We start from the raw sequence: 14,698 nt of genomic DNA on the forward strand, positions 1-14,698 counted from the left end.
CTTAAAATACGAATTGGTGTGTGAGTGTTGCCTATGGATATAATTCACAGCACAGAAGACATTCTCGATGAGTTGACAGTGAGTACATAAGCATCTGTTGCACATCTATACAGGCTACCGCTGCTTTCTAGTGGTAGACTGTGGTAATGCATGCAACCAGACCATGTACCATGTCATGTGTGGAATAAATTGTTTATGAAATCCCCACCCGAGGCCACGAAATGCAGTGATACACGTCCCGTCGCAGCAGCTTAAAATGTTCTAGAAGAGGAGTCTTGTGTTGTCCTCAGAGGCATGTATACCAGAACATTTCCCATCACGGCCCGCATCAGATTCAAGACTCTGGTACTGACCTTCCTACCGGTGAACGGGACTGCACCCGACTACATCAAGTCTCTCCTCCAGCCTTACACCCCCACCCGCCACCTACGGTCTTCTTCTGACAACCGTCTGGTGGTCCCACCGCTCAAGAGCACCCGGTCCCAACACAAGCTCTTCTCCTGTCTGGCCCCCCAATGGTGGAATCAACTCCCCACCTCCATCAGAGACACTGACTGTCTCCACACCTTCAAGAAAAGGCTCAAGATGCACTTGTTCCAGGAATACAACGGTACCTAGGAATGATTTGCTGGACATGATGTTAGTTTCCTCCAGGATCACAATGACTCTTACTTAGAGACTTGTTACTCTCATGAGTTTCTGTAATGTTGTAAAATGTAGTTGCTTATGTGATGAGGTGTTTTTTTCCTGTTCCCTGATATGGTAAAATTCTAGCGGCACTGTGTAGATTTGAATAGTCAAGAGATGGCGGTTACAATAAATTTATTTTGCTTGTACAAATCAAGATTTAACAAAGTACTTTGTGATCAGTCATAACGAAGGAGGTGCTAGCCACAGGTCGTTCGCCAGAGTGATGAAGAACAATCATAAAACCCTGCCTTATATAAACTTTAGATCAAATGATTCCTCTGAACTCTGTTGATTGGTCAGCACTGCTCAGTGACAGTTTGAAACAATACATCTCTGGTGACAGTTTGACTTCATATCAAGTTCCCACGGTTCTTTAATGTGGCCTCTCTCCCCAAACCAGTAGATAGTAAAACCACAGGGGTTCACCAGTCAAATGGTCAACTGTCCTTTGTGTGGGCACTTCAAACAAGTATTTGATTAACCCCACCCAATGCAACAGGAAGGGTCAGAGCAGCAGATCACAATAACAATACAGTTGAATCCACATTGTCTCCAGACCAGCCGTTTCTTCCCCCCAGGTGTCATAAACTGCAAATGGCATCTCTACCAAATGGAGTTGACTCTTCTTAGACTTCCGTTCCTCATATATGAAACACACACATTATAACTGTATTCCAAAATTTCCACGACATCCCACACTGTACTCCTCTAGGAGCATAGTCTGGGGGTTGCCTTTTTTCTCCTCCCTCTCCTCATGTTATGCTGAAAGTTCTACCCCCTTGTTACTTGTAAAAGGTAGCGGCGCTTGTGTAGCGGCCGTGGAGATCTCGTGCAGGAGTGCATGGAGAATACCAAATCAAATTCCTAGTATCTGTATACATGGCGAAATAAAGTTGAATTGAATTGAATTAAATTTGCAGGATGAAAAAGATACATGAAGGTAATGGAATAAATAGACTACAAACACAGACAGATATGTCTCTGTGGTTTTATTTGCCCTGTAAAACGAACACATGTCTCCTTTTTACCATGTCTAATCATATAGCCTATAATTTTGAAGAAAACCAAATTACTATAAAGAGGAGTTGTATGCCAAAGAAGTTTTGTCACAGTGTTTTGTGTTTCTCCAGTAAAAATAAAACTGAGAAACATACACCTCTCACCAAATGATCAACGGTACATATGCAAAGTGGCCCATTATGAAAGAAAAAATATGTCATTTATATGTGAAAGCTGCAGATCTCCTACTGGCCAATCATATTTGATCATGGGCGGAGACTAGACAGAGAAGACTCCTTAAGGCTCCAGAGAGACTACAGACACTCAACCAGAGAGACTACAGAGAGAGACTCAACCAGAAACAGCAGTAACCAGACAGAGGATCAACCAGAGAGACTCAACAAGAGAGACTACAGAGACTCAACCAGAGAGACTACAGAGACTCAACCAGAGAGACTACAAAGAGAGACTCAACCAGAAACAGCAGTAACCAGACAGAGAATCAACCAGAGAGAAGCAAGCTTCCAGAGACTAGATACAGGATCCAGAGAGACCAGACAGAGAACAAAGAGAGAGCTGAGTTATGGAGACACATCACTGTGACACGTGTGGGAAGAGCCTTTCCTCATCCAGTAACCTCAAGAAGCACATGAGGATCCACACTGGAGAGAAGCCCTACAGCTGTGACCTCTGTGGTAAAACCTTTAGCCAGGCTTGCAATTTCAGAACTCATAGCAGGATCCACACTGGAGAGAAGCCCTACAGCTGTGACCTCTGTGGTAAAAACCTTTAGCCAGGCTTGCAATTTCAGAACTCATAGCAGGATCCACACTGGAGAGAAGCCCTACAGCTGTGACCTCTGTGGTAAAACCTTTAGACAGACAGGGGAATTAACAGTTCACCGCAGAATCCACACAGGAGAGAAGCCCTACAGCTGTGACCTCTGTGGTAAAACCTTTAGACAGACAGGGGAATTAACAATTCACCGCAGGACCCACACTGAGGAAAAGCCCTACAGCTGTGACCTCTGTGGTAAAATCTTTAGCCAGGCTTGCAATTTTAGAACTCACCGCAGGATCCACACTGGAGAGAAGCCGTACAGCTGTGACCTCTGTGGTAAAACCTTTAGCCAGGCTGGCCATTTCAGAGCTCATAGCAGGATCCACACTGGTGAGAGGCCCTACAGCTGTGACCTCTGTGGTAAAACGTTTAGACAGACGGGGGAATTAACAGTTCACCGCAGAATCCACACAGGAGAGAAGCCCTACAGCTGCGACCTCTGTGATAAAACCTTTAAACAGACTGGGGAATTGACAGCTCACCGCAGAATCCACACAGGAGAGAAGCCCTACAGCTGTGACCTCTGTGGTAAAACCTTTAGCCAGGCTAGCAATCTCAGAGCTCATAGCAGGATCCACACTGACTATGTCAAACAAATGACCTATTGAACAGCATATCTATGATTGAAAACCCAAGAAGGTGAAGTTGTCCCAGCAGTCACCACCTGAGAGAACTTCTGTATGACCCACAGCTGGAAGAACTACTTGCCTGCACCTACTGGGACAGCACATGCATGTTATTGAAACTGTATCTGTACTTTAAGGAATACAATACTTAGTAGTTCTGATGAAGACGGATAATTGTGTTGTAGGGCTATATTGGCAGAAACCTAATACAGCCCCATTGTCACTGGTCACCCAGACACTCGTCTGGGACAGTCGTTGATTTGCATGAATGCTAAAATGACAATCACACTTTAATGACACACCTCTGGAAAGGTGGTCTCAACAGTTGAAGAGGAAGGTGGACAGAGGAAGACTCTGAAATGATCATTAAAAGTTGTGTTCTTGTAAATATAGTTCTAAACAGCTTTTAATGTCATGTTTGATGGGATTTTGTTTCTTATTTCATGTATCACATTCTAGTAATACTTTTAATGTTGTAACAGAATGGTAATATGTGTCCAACTTTTGGTACCAGTCAAAAGTATGGACACATGTTCAAGGGAAAATGCGTCCAAACATTTGACTGGTACTGTATATTTACAGGGTTTACAGAGATTGTGCATGCAGTGGTCCAACATGTGTTAACATATTCTGTTGTCTTGCAAATGAATCACACTTGGCCTAATTGTGTCAATACTGAAGGAGTGTTAAGGATTTTAGCATTAGCACCCCTAGGCTTTGGAAAGACCTGTCTGAGGACATTACATTATATTTAATTCACTGTACATCACGCTAAATACAACAGATTGTGCACATAGAAAGTACAGCAGAAGATCAAGAACCAGAACAAGCAAGACAGGCAAAAATTACACCGTATTTTTTATTGTTGTTTACTATATTATAGTGTTTATAGTTTCATGATTGTGTTGTCATTGATTATCTAATCAAAGTCTTCATTTTTACACCATACTTTCAGAGTCAAGTTACTCTATGGATACAATGTTGTACAATGTAATATCCTTTTTTGTTAAGTTTGGCAACTGAAGTGTTGAGACACACAACTCATTAATGATTCTATCTTTTAGAGTTCTCTCTTTTTAGAGAATCAATAAGTTTCCCAGCTTTGACTGATTTTATGAAGCAAAACATACCCCCCAAAAACGTTTGCTCAAGCCAAGGACACTGATCCACAGCTGTGGTCGCCAAGCCCGCCTAGGACCAAAGGGGAGAGCCCTAGGCTTGAGGCAGGCTTTTCTGACAGTACCAGGCCTTGACCAACCTGCCCTTACGCCCACCCTATACAGCCTGGCTCTCAGGCCGGGTGTGTGGGAGGGATGGTGGAGCTGGGCTGGAGCCAAAGCCTGTCGCAAGCCAAAGCTGTACCAAGGCCGGGCTGGCAAGCGCGAGCTACAGTAGAATCATAACACAGAAAAAGGAACGGAGACTCTCTAGGTTAACATTGTCCTCTCTCTCTCTCTCTCTCTCTCTCTCTCTCTCTCTCTCAGGTGCCTCCATGTAGGGTGGGGGTCGTCCATGCACAACAGATAAGAAGCACTTCCAGTGGACTGGTGTGTCGGGGCACGGGGCTGTACCACAGAGACATCTTACCATACCGTGGACTACATCCAGTAAGGTGCAGGTGTCTGATACACTCGAGTTGAGTATCTCAGAAAGCTGGACAATGAATACAGGAAATAAAGGGAGTTAAATAGATTTAAATAGTATCACAATATGGGAGGATATAAGACAATTAGCATAGCCTTCACAAGTACAGAAAAAAGGATACTGCATGCTAGATAGCTTTTGTTTAGGTCTTTAGATAGGGCTCCTAGAAATTACCTTGACGTTCCTTCTATTTTCCTCATTGTCCACCCCGTGCACCCCTCCCCCACACAAACACACTCCACACAGACTTGACCTACATTCATTAATGCCCCCCCCCCATCTAAAACCTCAGCCTTCACAACCTCAGCTTGCAACCTTTGTCCATCTACCGTGGTATTCAGCGTCAAGGACCTAGGTGGACTACCCCTCCCTGCTAGTACGCTGACTTATTGCATTCCTTTTCTCAAGAAAGGATACATTCTCTTGATAATGACCTTCTTCTCACTCTCTCAGACACGGTCACTTCCTGGTGCATAATCATAATCATTCCTTATTTTATCTGAGGCATTGTGATTGTATTTTTATTCAACAGAAGCCTAGATTATATTAATCATTCAACAGAGACATTGAACATATGAAATAGCAGCATAGATTACTTTCCTCAACAAATTCTCTGTTTTTAAATAGAACTTGAGACACATGCAATAGACAGAGTATATTATTATCATTGGATTTAAACATTTGCCATTCCAATCCAAAGTCATTTTATGGTTAATGTGTATGTAATGCGTATTGTGTAGGCTAATTATATAGCCTATAATTTTGAAGAAAATCAAATTGCTATAAAGAGGAGTTGTAGGCCAAATACGTTTTTGTCAAAGTGTTTTGTGTTTCTCCAGTAAAAATAAACCTGAGAAACATACACCTCTTACCAAATGATCAACTTTACATATGCAAAGTGGACATTATGACAGACAAAATATGTCATTTATATGTAAAAGCTGCAGATCCCCTACTGGCCAATCATACTTGATCATGGGCGGAAACTAGACAGAGGAGACACCTTAAGGCTCCAGAGAGACTACAGAGACTCAACCAGAGAGACTACAGAGACTCAACCAGAGAGACTACAGAGAGAGACTCAACCAGAGAGAGACTCAATCAGAAACAGCAGTAACCAGACAGAGGATCAACCAGAGAGACACAAGCTTCCAGAGGCTATATACAGGATCCAGGGAGACCAGACAGAGAACAAAGAGAGAGAGTTATGGAGACACATCACTGTGACACATGTGGGAAGAGCCTTTCCTCATCCAGTAACCTCAAGAGGCACATGAGGATCCACAATGGAGAGAAGCCCTACAACTGTGAACTCTGTGGTAAAACCTTTAGCCAGGCTGGCCATTTCAGAGCGCATAGCAGGATCCACACTGGAGAGAAGCCCTACAGCTGTGACCTCTGTGGTAAAACCTTTAGACAGAGTGGGGAATTAACAGCTCATCACAGGATCCACACTGGAGAGAAGCCCTACAGCTGTGACCTCTGTGGTAAAACCTTTAGACAGAGTGGGGAATTAACAGCTCATCACAGGATCCACACTGGAGAGAAGCCCTACAGCTGTGACCTCTGTGGTAAAACCTTTAGTCAGGCTGGCCATTTCAGACTTCATAGCAGGATCCACACGGGAGAGAAGCCCTACAGCTGTGACCTCTGTGGTAAAACCTTTAGCCACACTAGCAATCTCAGAGCTCATAGCAGGATCCACACTGGAGAGAAACCCTACAGCTGTGAACTCTGTGGTAAAACCTTTAAACAGCATGGGGAATTGACAGCTCACCGCAGAATCCACACAGGAGAGAAGCCCTACAGCTGTGACCTCTGTGGTAAAACCTTTAGCCAGACTAGCAATCTCAGAGCTCATAGCAGGATCCACACTGGAGAGAAACCCTACAGCTGTGACCTCTGTGGTAAAACCTTTAGACAGACTGGGGAATTAACAGTTCACAGCAGAATCCACACTGGAGAGAAGCCCTACAGCTGTGACCTCTGTGATAAAACCTTTAGACAGACTGGGGAATTAACAGTTCACAGCAGAATCCACACTGGAGAGAATCCCTACATCTGTGACCTCTGTGATAAAACCTTTAAACAGCATGGGGAATTGACAGCTCACAGCAGGATCCACACTGGAGAGAAGCCCTACAGCTGTGACGTCTGTGGTAAAACCTTTAGCCAGGCTGGCAATCTCAGACGTCACCGCCGGACCCACTCAGCAGAGATCTAAGCAGCCCACACTGACTGTGTCAAACAAATGACCTATTGAACAGTTTATGCATATCTATGGTAGAAAGACCAAGGGGGTGAAGTTGTCCCAGAAGTCACCACCTGAGAGAACTTCTGTATGACCAACAGCTGGAAGAACTACTGGCCTCCACCTACTGGGACAGCACATGCAGTAACATCAGATCTACAGTCCAACATGACAGAACACAGGGAATATACTCTACCCCTGTAATAATGGAGGGGAAGCTGTGTCAGACTGGGTAGGATCTTGGTAAACACTGGCTGACACCTTTCAGTTTTGAAGCATACATTTGTAATTTCATAAGAAACCCATCAAGGTGCTCCATATTATTTTCTGGTTGACCTCTGTTTATCTCTGCAGCCACTCTTTACCTCTGTGACACTCTTCAGAGTGTCTGTGTATTTGACCCATTTATTGAGTAAGATTGGTTGGTTTGTTATTGTTTTAATTACAAGAGCTGTTGAGGCTCATGCAGGTTGTATCTGTACTTTAAGGAATACATTACTTAGTAGTTCTGATGAAGACGGATAATTGTGTTGTAGGGCTGTATTGGCAGAGACCTGAATAATACAGCCCCTTTGTCACTGGTCACCCAGAAACTCGTCTGGGACAGTCGTTGATTTGCATGAATACTGAAATGACAATCACACTTGAAATGACACACCTCTGGAAAGGTGGTCTCAACAGTCGAAGAGGAAGGTGGACCGAGGAAGACTCTGAAATTATCATTAAAAGTTCTGTTCTTGTAAATATAGTTCTACACAGCTTTTAATGTTGTGTTTGATAGGATTTTGTTTCTTATTTTATGCATCACATTCTAGTAATATTTTTAATGTTGTAACATGTATATTTACAGGATTTACAGAGATTGTGCATGCAGTGGTCCAACATGTGTTAACTTATTCCCTTGCCTTGCAAAGGAATCACACTTGGCCTAATTGTGTCAATCCTGAAGGATTGTTAAGGATTTTAACATTAGCACCTAGGCTTTGGAAACACCTGTCTGAGGACATTACATTATAAATACACCAGATTGTGCACATAGAAAGTACAGCAGAAGATCAAGAACCAGAACAAGCAAGACAGGCATAATGAATACCTTACTTTTTCATTGTTGTTGTCGACTATATTATAGTTTTTATAGTTTTATGGTCCTGTTGTCATTGATTGTCTAATTAAAGTCTTCATTTTGACACCATACTTTCAGAGTCAGGTTCCTCTATGGATACAATGTTGTACAATGTAATATCATTTTTTGTTAAGTTTGGCAACTGAAGCGTTGAGATACACAACTCATTAATGAGTCTATCTTTTAGAGTTATCTCTTTTTAGAGAATCATTATGTGTCCCAGCTGTGAATGATTTTATGAGGCAAGAGTTACCCCCCAAAACGTACCCATCAAGTTTGTTCAGCGTCAACGTCACCCCTTCAGCATTTGCACCCCCCATTATGCTGATGTCCTGAGTGCTCAACCAAAGACACTGGACATCAGGTAATAAGCGATAGAGCCTTGATGGTCTGTCGCCTCCTCATAAAAGGAATAAATATTTCGAATGGTAATTTTAATCTGCGATGACATTAATGTATAGGAAAAATACATGAAATGATGAGAATAAAACATTGTGGTCTTTGGTCAAATTGAAAAAAAACTTACATGTGGCAGTTGTTTGTCGCTTGAATTTTACTATCTCTGCCCTTGCCTGAGACTGCAAACATGACGTACTGAAATTACAAAACTCTTAGCACACACTTAACACAACAGGTCTGTGTACTAAAAGTTGGATACTTTTTTCCTTGCTTTCACACTGAATGCATTGAATGACATTGTTTTCACTGTAGAGACAGCGTAGTCCTGCCAGGAAAATTAGCAATCGAGGATCTGTATTGTTGTCGACCCTTTACCTCCAAAGTCAGATTTACATAACGGCCTGGCGGCTGGCACACACCTGAGAGGATCACAATGTAGACTTACAATACGAATTGGTGTGTGAGTGTTGTCTATGAATATAATTCACAGCACAGAAGACATTCTCGATGAGTTGACAGTGAGTACATGAGCATCTGTTGCACATCTGCATAGGCTACCACTGCCATCTAGTGGTAGACTGTGGTAATGCACGCAGTCACTCTTTACCTCTGTGACACTCTTCAGAGTGTCTGTGTATTTGACCCATTTATTGAGTAAGATTGGTTGGTTTGTTATTGTTTTAATTACAAGAGCTGTTGAGGCTCATGCAGGTTGTATCTGTACTTTAAGGAATACATTACTTAGTAGTTCTGATGAAGACGGATAATTGTGTTGTAGGGCTGTATTGGCAGAGACCTGAATAATACAGCCCCTTTGTCACTGGTCACCCAGAAACTCGTCTGGGACAGTCGTTGATTTGCATGAATACTGAAATGACAATCACACTTGAAATGACACACCTCTGGAAAGGTGGTCTCAACAGTCGAAGAGGAAGGTGGACCGAGGAAGACTCTGAAATTATCATTAAAAGTTCTGTTCTTGTAAATATAGTTCTACACAGCTTTTAATGTCGTGTTTGATAGGATTTTGTTTCTTATTTTATGCATCACATTCTAGTAATATTTTTAATGTTGTAACATGTATATTTACAGGATTTACAGAGATTGTGCATGCAGTGGTCCAACATGTGTTAACTTATTCCCTTGCCTTGCAAAGGAATCACACTTGGCCTAATTGTGTCAATCCTGAAGGATTGTTAAGGATTTTAACATTAGCACCTAGGCTTTGGAAACACCTGTCTGAGGACATTACATTATAAATACACCAGATTGTGCACATAGAAAGTACAGCAGAAGATCAAGAACCAGAACAAGCAAGACAGGCATAATGAATACCTTACTTTTTCATTGTTGTTGTCGACTATATTATAGTTTTTATAGTTTTATGGTCCTGTTGTCATTGATTGTCTAATTAAAGTCTTCATTTTGACACCATACTTTCAGAGTCAGGTTCCTCTATGGATACAATGTTGTACAATGTAATATCATTTTTTGTTAAGTTTGGCAACTGAAGCGTTGAGATACACAACTCATTAATGAGTCTATCTTTTAGAGTTATCTCTTTTTAGAGAATCATTATGTGTCCCAGCTGTGAATGATTTTATGAGGCAAGAGTTACCCCCCAAAACGTACCCATCAAGTTTGTTCAGCGTCAACGTCACCCCTTCAGCATTTGCACCCCCGTTATGCTGATGTCCTGAGTGCTCAACCAAAGACACTGGACATCAGGTAATAAGCGATAGAGCCTTGATGGTCTGTCGCCTCCTCATAAAAGGAATAAATATTTCGAATGGTAATTTTAATCTGCGATGACATTAATGTATAGGCAAAATACATGAAATGATGAGAATAAAACATTGTGGTCTTTGGTCAAATTGAAAAAAAACTTACATGTGGCAGTTGTTTGTCGCTTGAATTTGACTATCTCTGCCCTTGCCTGAGACTGCAAACATGACGTACTGAAATTACAAAACTCTTAGCACACACTTAACACAACAGGTCTGTGTACTAAAAGTTGGATACTTTTTTCCTTGCTTTCACACTGAATGCATTGAATGACATTGTTTTCACTGTAGAGACAGCGTAGTCCTGCCAGGAAAATTAGCAATCGAGGATCTGTATTGTTGTCGACCCTTTACCTCCAAAGTCAGATTTACATAACGGCCTGGCGGCTGGCACACACCTGAGAGGATCACAATGTAGACTTACAATACGAATTGGTGTGTGAGTGTTGTCTATGAATATAATTCACAGCACAGAAGACATTCTCGATGAGTTGACAGTGAGTACATGAGCATCTGTTGCACATCTGCATAGGCTACCACTGCCATCTAGTGGTAGACTGTGGTAATGCACGCAACCAGGCCGTGTGTGTGGAATAAATTGTTTATGAAATCCCCACCCGAGGCCACGAAATGCAGTGATACATGTCCAGTAACAGCACCTTAAAATGTTCTAGAAGAGGGGTCTTGTGTCGGCCTCAGAGGCATGTATACCAGAACATGAAACTAAGGCATGTTATCATTCTTCATGTTGCATTTACTTTCACACAGAAAGAAGCCTGAATCACCTCCTGAAGGGTATGACTTTAAAGGAACCTTTGTTCATCCAGCTTCATAGACACAACCAAGTGACGCTGCTGTCATAGTTTTTGTTTTTTTTATTGAGTAAAAATCTGACAGGAACACGTGCAGACTAAAAACCAGTGTAACAAATTCAACACAATCCTAAAAGGTTTGGAAATCAAGAGTCTGCATACAGTTTCACAAAAATATGGCCTCTATCATTCTGGAGACTGTTGAGAGTGGATAAGTGTATGAATGTATGTATGTAATTATATTTGTCCAGGAGGAGGCACTGTTGCGCCTCATATGACATCAGTCACGTGTGACTGATGATCTTATAAAGGGGGATGTTCACCCTCTCTCTCATTCACTTGTTACCTGACTCTCACGGAGAGCAGCATGTTGTACTTTTAATAAATAATGCCACGCATTGATGGCTAAAGAGATAAACGTCTAAATGTCCGTTCATTCCTCTGAATCATTATTCCGCTGTGCAGGTAGGCAGAAGGTATAAGCCTACCTGTTAACAGAGACCCCCGGTTAATCTTTGCTTCTGTACAGAATACGGCTTTAGAAGAACGCACACTTGTCCAAATCATCTATTGCTCCGGCGACCCGGTGGCTTGGGCTCACTGTTGCCGTGTTGACTGGGCTTTGGCTTGAGGTAGGGTAGCAGCAGCTAGACCGGGTGTCGCCGTGGCGATGGGCTACGGCTGTGGGAACGAGAGCGGAAGCGGGAGCTGTAGGTCCCCGAGCGTCTGCGTCTGCTGTTGTAACTACGGTGGAGGAGAGAGGGAGAGAGAGAGAGAGAGAGAGAGAGGGGGGGAGAGAGAGAGAGGGGAGAGAGAGAGAGGGGAGAGAGAGAGAGAGAGAGAGAGAGAGAGAGAGAGAGAGAGAGAGAGAGAGAGAGAGAGAGAGAGAGAGAGAGAGAGACAGAGAGAGAGAGAGAGAGAGAGAGAGAGAGAGAGAGAGAGAGAGAGACAGAGAGAGAGAGAGAGAGAGAGAGAGAGAGAGAGAGAGAGAGAGAGAGAGAGAGAGAGAGAGAGAGAGAAGGGGAGACAGGAGAGAGGCGGGGGTTAGACAGGCCTACACCAGACTCATCTACATCCACTCCCAATAACCCCAGGTTAAAGATGCAGGAAAGGTGTCTTAATGTCTGCGGGGAGAGCTGGAACACGAGGGAGAGCGTGTTCTGGACCGGGAGCCACTCCCACTCCTGCTGTTCCTGCCAATCCTGGCCTCCCTCCTCATCCTGAGAGACGGGGGGCAGAGAAGAGACGTTACACTCAGAGGAGATGAGCTTCACATGGCTCTGGTCCTAGAGGGAGTATGAAGTAAGTGTGCAGTGGTGTGTGTATTTGTGTGTGTGTGTGTCTCACCCGCTGCGTGGGCTCTTGGAGCTCTGCGCTCGGTTGTCCGGCTCCTTCTTGACAGGTTTCAGGTTCTGGGGGTTTGGGGACTTGTCCTCTGACTTCACAACATGAGGAGAACCTGGGAGAACACACACACGCATTATCCTCTGGTAGTGGACAAAGCTGCAGTCCAATCTGCTGAACAAGGAAGGCAATGGTTAAAACAGGAAGTAGGTGCGTACTGATTTGGTGCAGAATCAGAAAGGGTTTTAATCGCCATGAAAGTTTGCACAGACAAGGAATTTACTCTGGCAGGAAGGTGCATACATTCAACATATAGGAGTAAATCTTAAATAAATATACAAGTCTAACTATACTACACAAGGTGCAGAGTCTAATTAACTAATACTAACTAATACTAAGGGGGCAGGTATGTAAAAAAATCTATATATAAAGTATAAAATAGCTATAATGTACACTATAAATAAAAAAATACAAAGGGTACTTAGTGCAAAAGTGACATGGGTGCAAAGATGGCATGAGTGCAATATATGGCAAATATTTAAACTCTTAAAGTCTGTGGTTTTAAATACTGTGTGAGCCCTTGGCCTTGTTGAAAAGGCAGATGGAAAGAAACTGTTCTTGTGGCGTGAGGTTTTGGTCCTGATGGACTGCAGCCTTCTGCCGGAAGGGAGTGGCTGGAACAGAGTGTGTCCAGGGTGGGAGGAGTCGGCCACAATCTTCTTTGCTCGCCTCAGGGTCCTCGAGGTGTGCAGGTCCTCAAGAGTAGGCAAATTGCACACCTCGAGGACCCTGAGGCGAGCAAGGAAGATGTGGTCAATATAACTTTTGAATATCGCTCTACTGCCATTTGTGGCCAGGTCTCCTTGAAAAAGGGATTATGTCTCAACAGGTTTTCCTTGTTACATAAAGGTTGAATGAAGAATAAAAGGTTAGCCTCACAAGGTTTGGAGCCGGGGGAGAAGCCCCCCAGGGCAGACAGTGCAGGGGTCCCGTCAGGATTCAGCCCCTTGGCCTTCAGCTTGTCCTCCTGCAGTAACATCTTCCTCCTCTCCACCTCCTTCTCCAGATGATCGTAGTTTGGCTGAGGAGACAGGGAAGATCTCCTGTTGTTGATTCTCCAGAGTTGTAAGGCCCATTGTACCCTCTCCTTGTCCCATGGTGTGGTCATGGTGTGGTCATCTCGCCTCTCCTATCCGGTACCTCTCACCGGCCTTGACTTCCACATTCTCTGCAGCAAATCATATCACCCCGTGCACCCCTCCCTTTGCTAGCAGTTACACAGATCATCGCAGGATCCACACTGGAGAGAAGCTCTACAGCTGTGACCTCTGTGGTAAAACTTTTAGTCAGGCTGCCCATTTCAGAGTTCATAGCAGGATCCACACTGGAGAGAAACCCTACAGCTGTGACCTCTGTGGTAAAACCTTCAAACAGAATGGGGAATTGACAGCTCACCGCAGAATCCACACAGGAGAGAAGCCCTACAGCTGTGACCTCTGTGGTAAAACCTTTAGACAGACTGGGGAATTAACAGCTCACCGCAGAATCCACACTGGAGAGAAGCCCTACAGCTGTGACCTCTGTGATAAAACCTTTAGCCAGGCTGGCAATCTCAGAGCTCACTGCAGGACCCACACAGGAGAGAAGATCTAAGCAGCACACACTGACTACTTATGTCAAACAAATGACCTATTGAACAGTTTATGCATATCTATGATAGAAAAACCAAGAGGGTGCAGTTGTCCCAGCAGTCACCACCTGAAAGAACTTCTGTAGGACCCACAGCTGGAAGAACTACTGGCCTGTACCTACTGGGACAGCACATGCAGTAACACTAGATCTACAGTCCAACATGACAAAACACAGGGAAGATACCCTGTAACAATGGAGGGGAAGTTCTGTCAAACTGGATATAATCTTGCTAAACACTGACTAAAAACCTTTCAGTTTTGAAGGACACAGTTGTAATTTCATAAAAAAACCATCAAGGTGCTTAATATTCATTTCTGGTTGACCTCTGTTTATCTCTGCAGCCCTTCAGAGTGTCTGTGTATTTGACCCATTTGTTAAGTAAGATTGGTTGGTTTATTATTTCTTTAATTACAAGAGCTGTTGAGGCTCATGCAGGTTGTTCTTGAAACTTTATCTGTACTTTAAGGAATACAATACTTAGTAGTTCTGATAAA

The 14,698-nt window shown here is 43.4% G+C and overlaps 1 pseudogene; it reads left to right on the forward strand.

The window, feature by feature from the left end:
- LOC134034664 (zinc finger protein 208-like) overlaps nt 1–14,384 on the forward strand; it is a 29,579-nt pseudogene extending 15,195 nt beyond the window's left edge.
- The last annotated feature ends 314 nt before the right edge of the window (nt 14,385–14,698 follow it).

The sequence above is a fragment of the Osmerus eperlanus genome, chromosome 2 (assembly GCF_963692335.1).
Source record: "Osmerus eperlanus chromosome 2, fOsmEpe2.1, whole genome shotgun sequence".
In the NCBI taxonomy this organism is placed as follows: Eukaryota; Metazoa; Chordata; class Actinopteri; order Osmeriformes; family Osmeridae; genus Osmerus; species Osmerus eperlanus.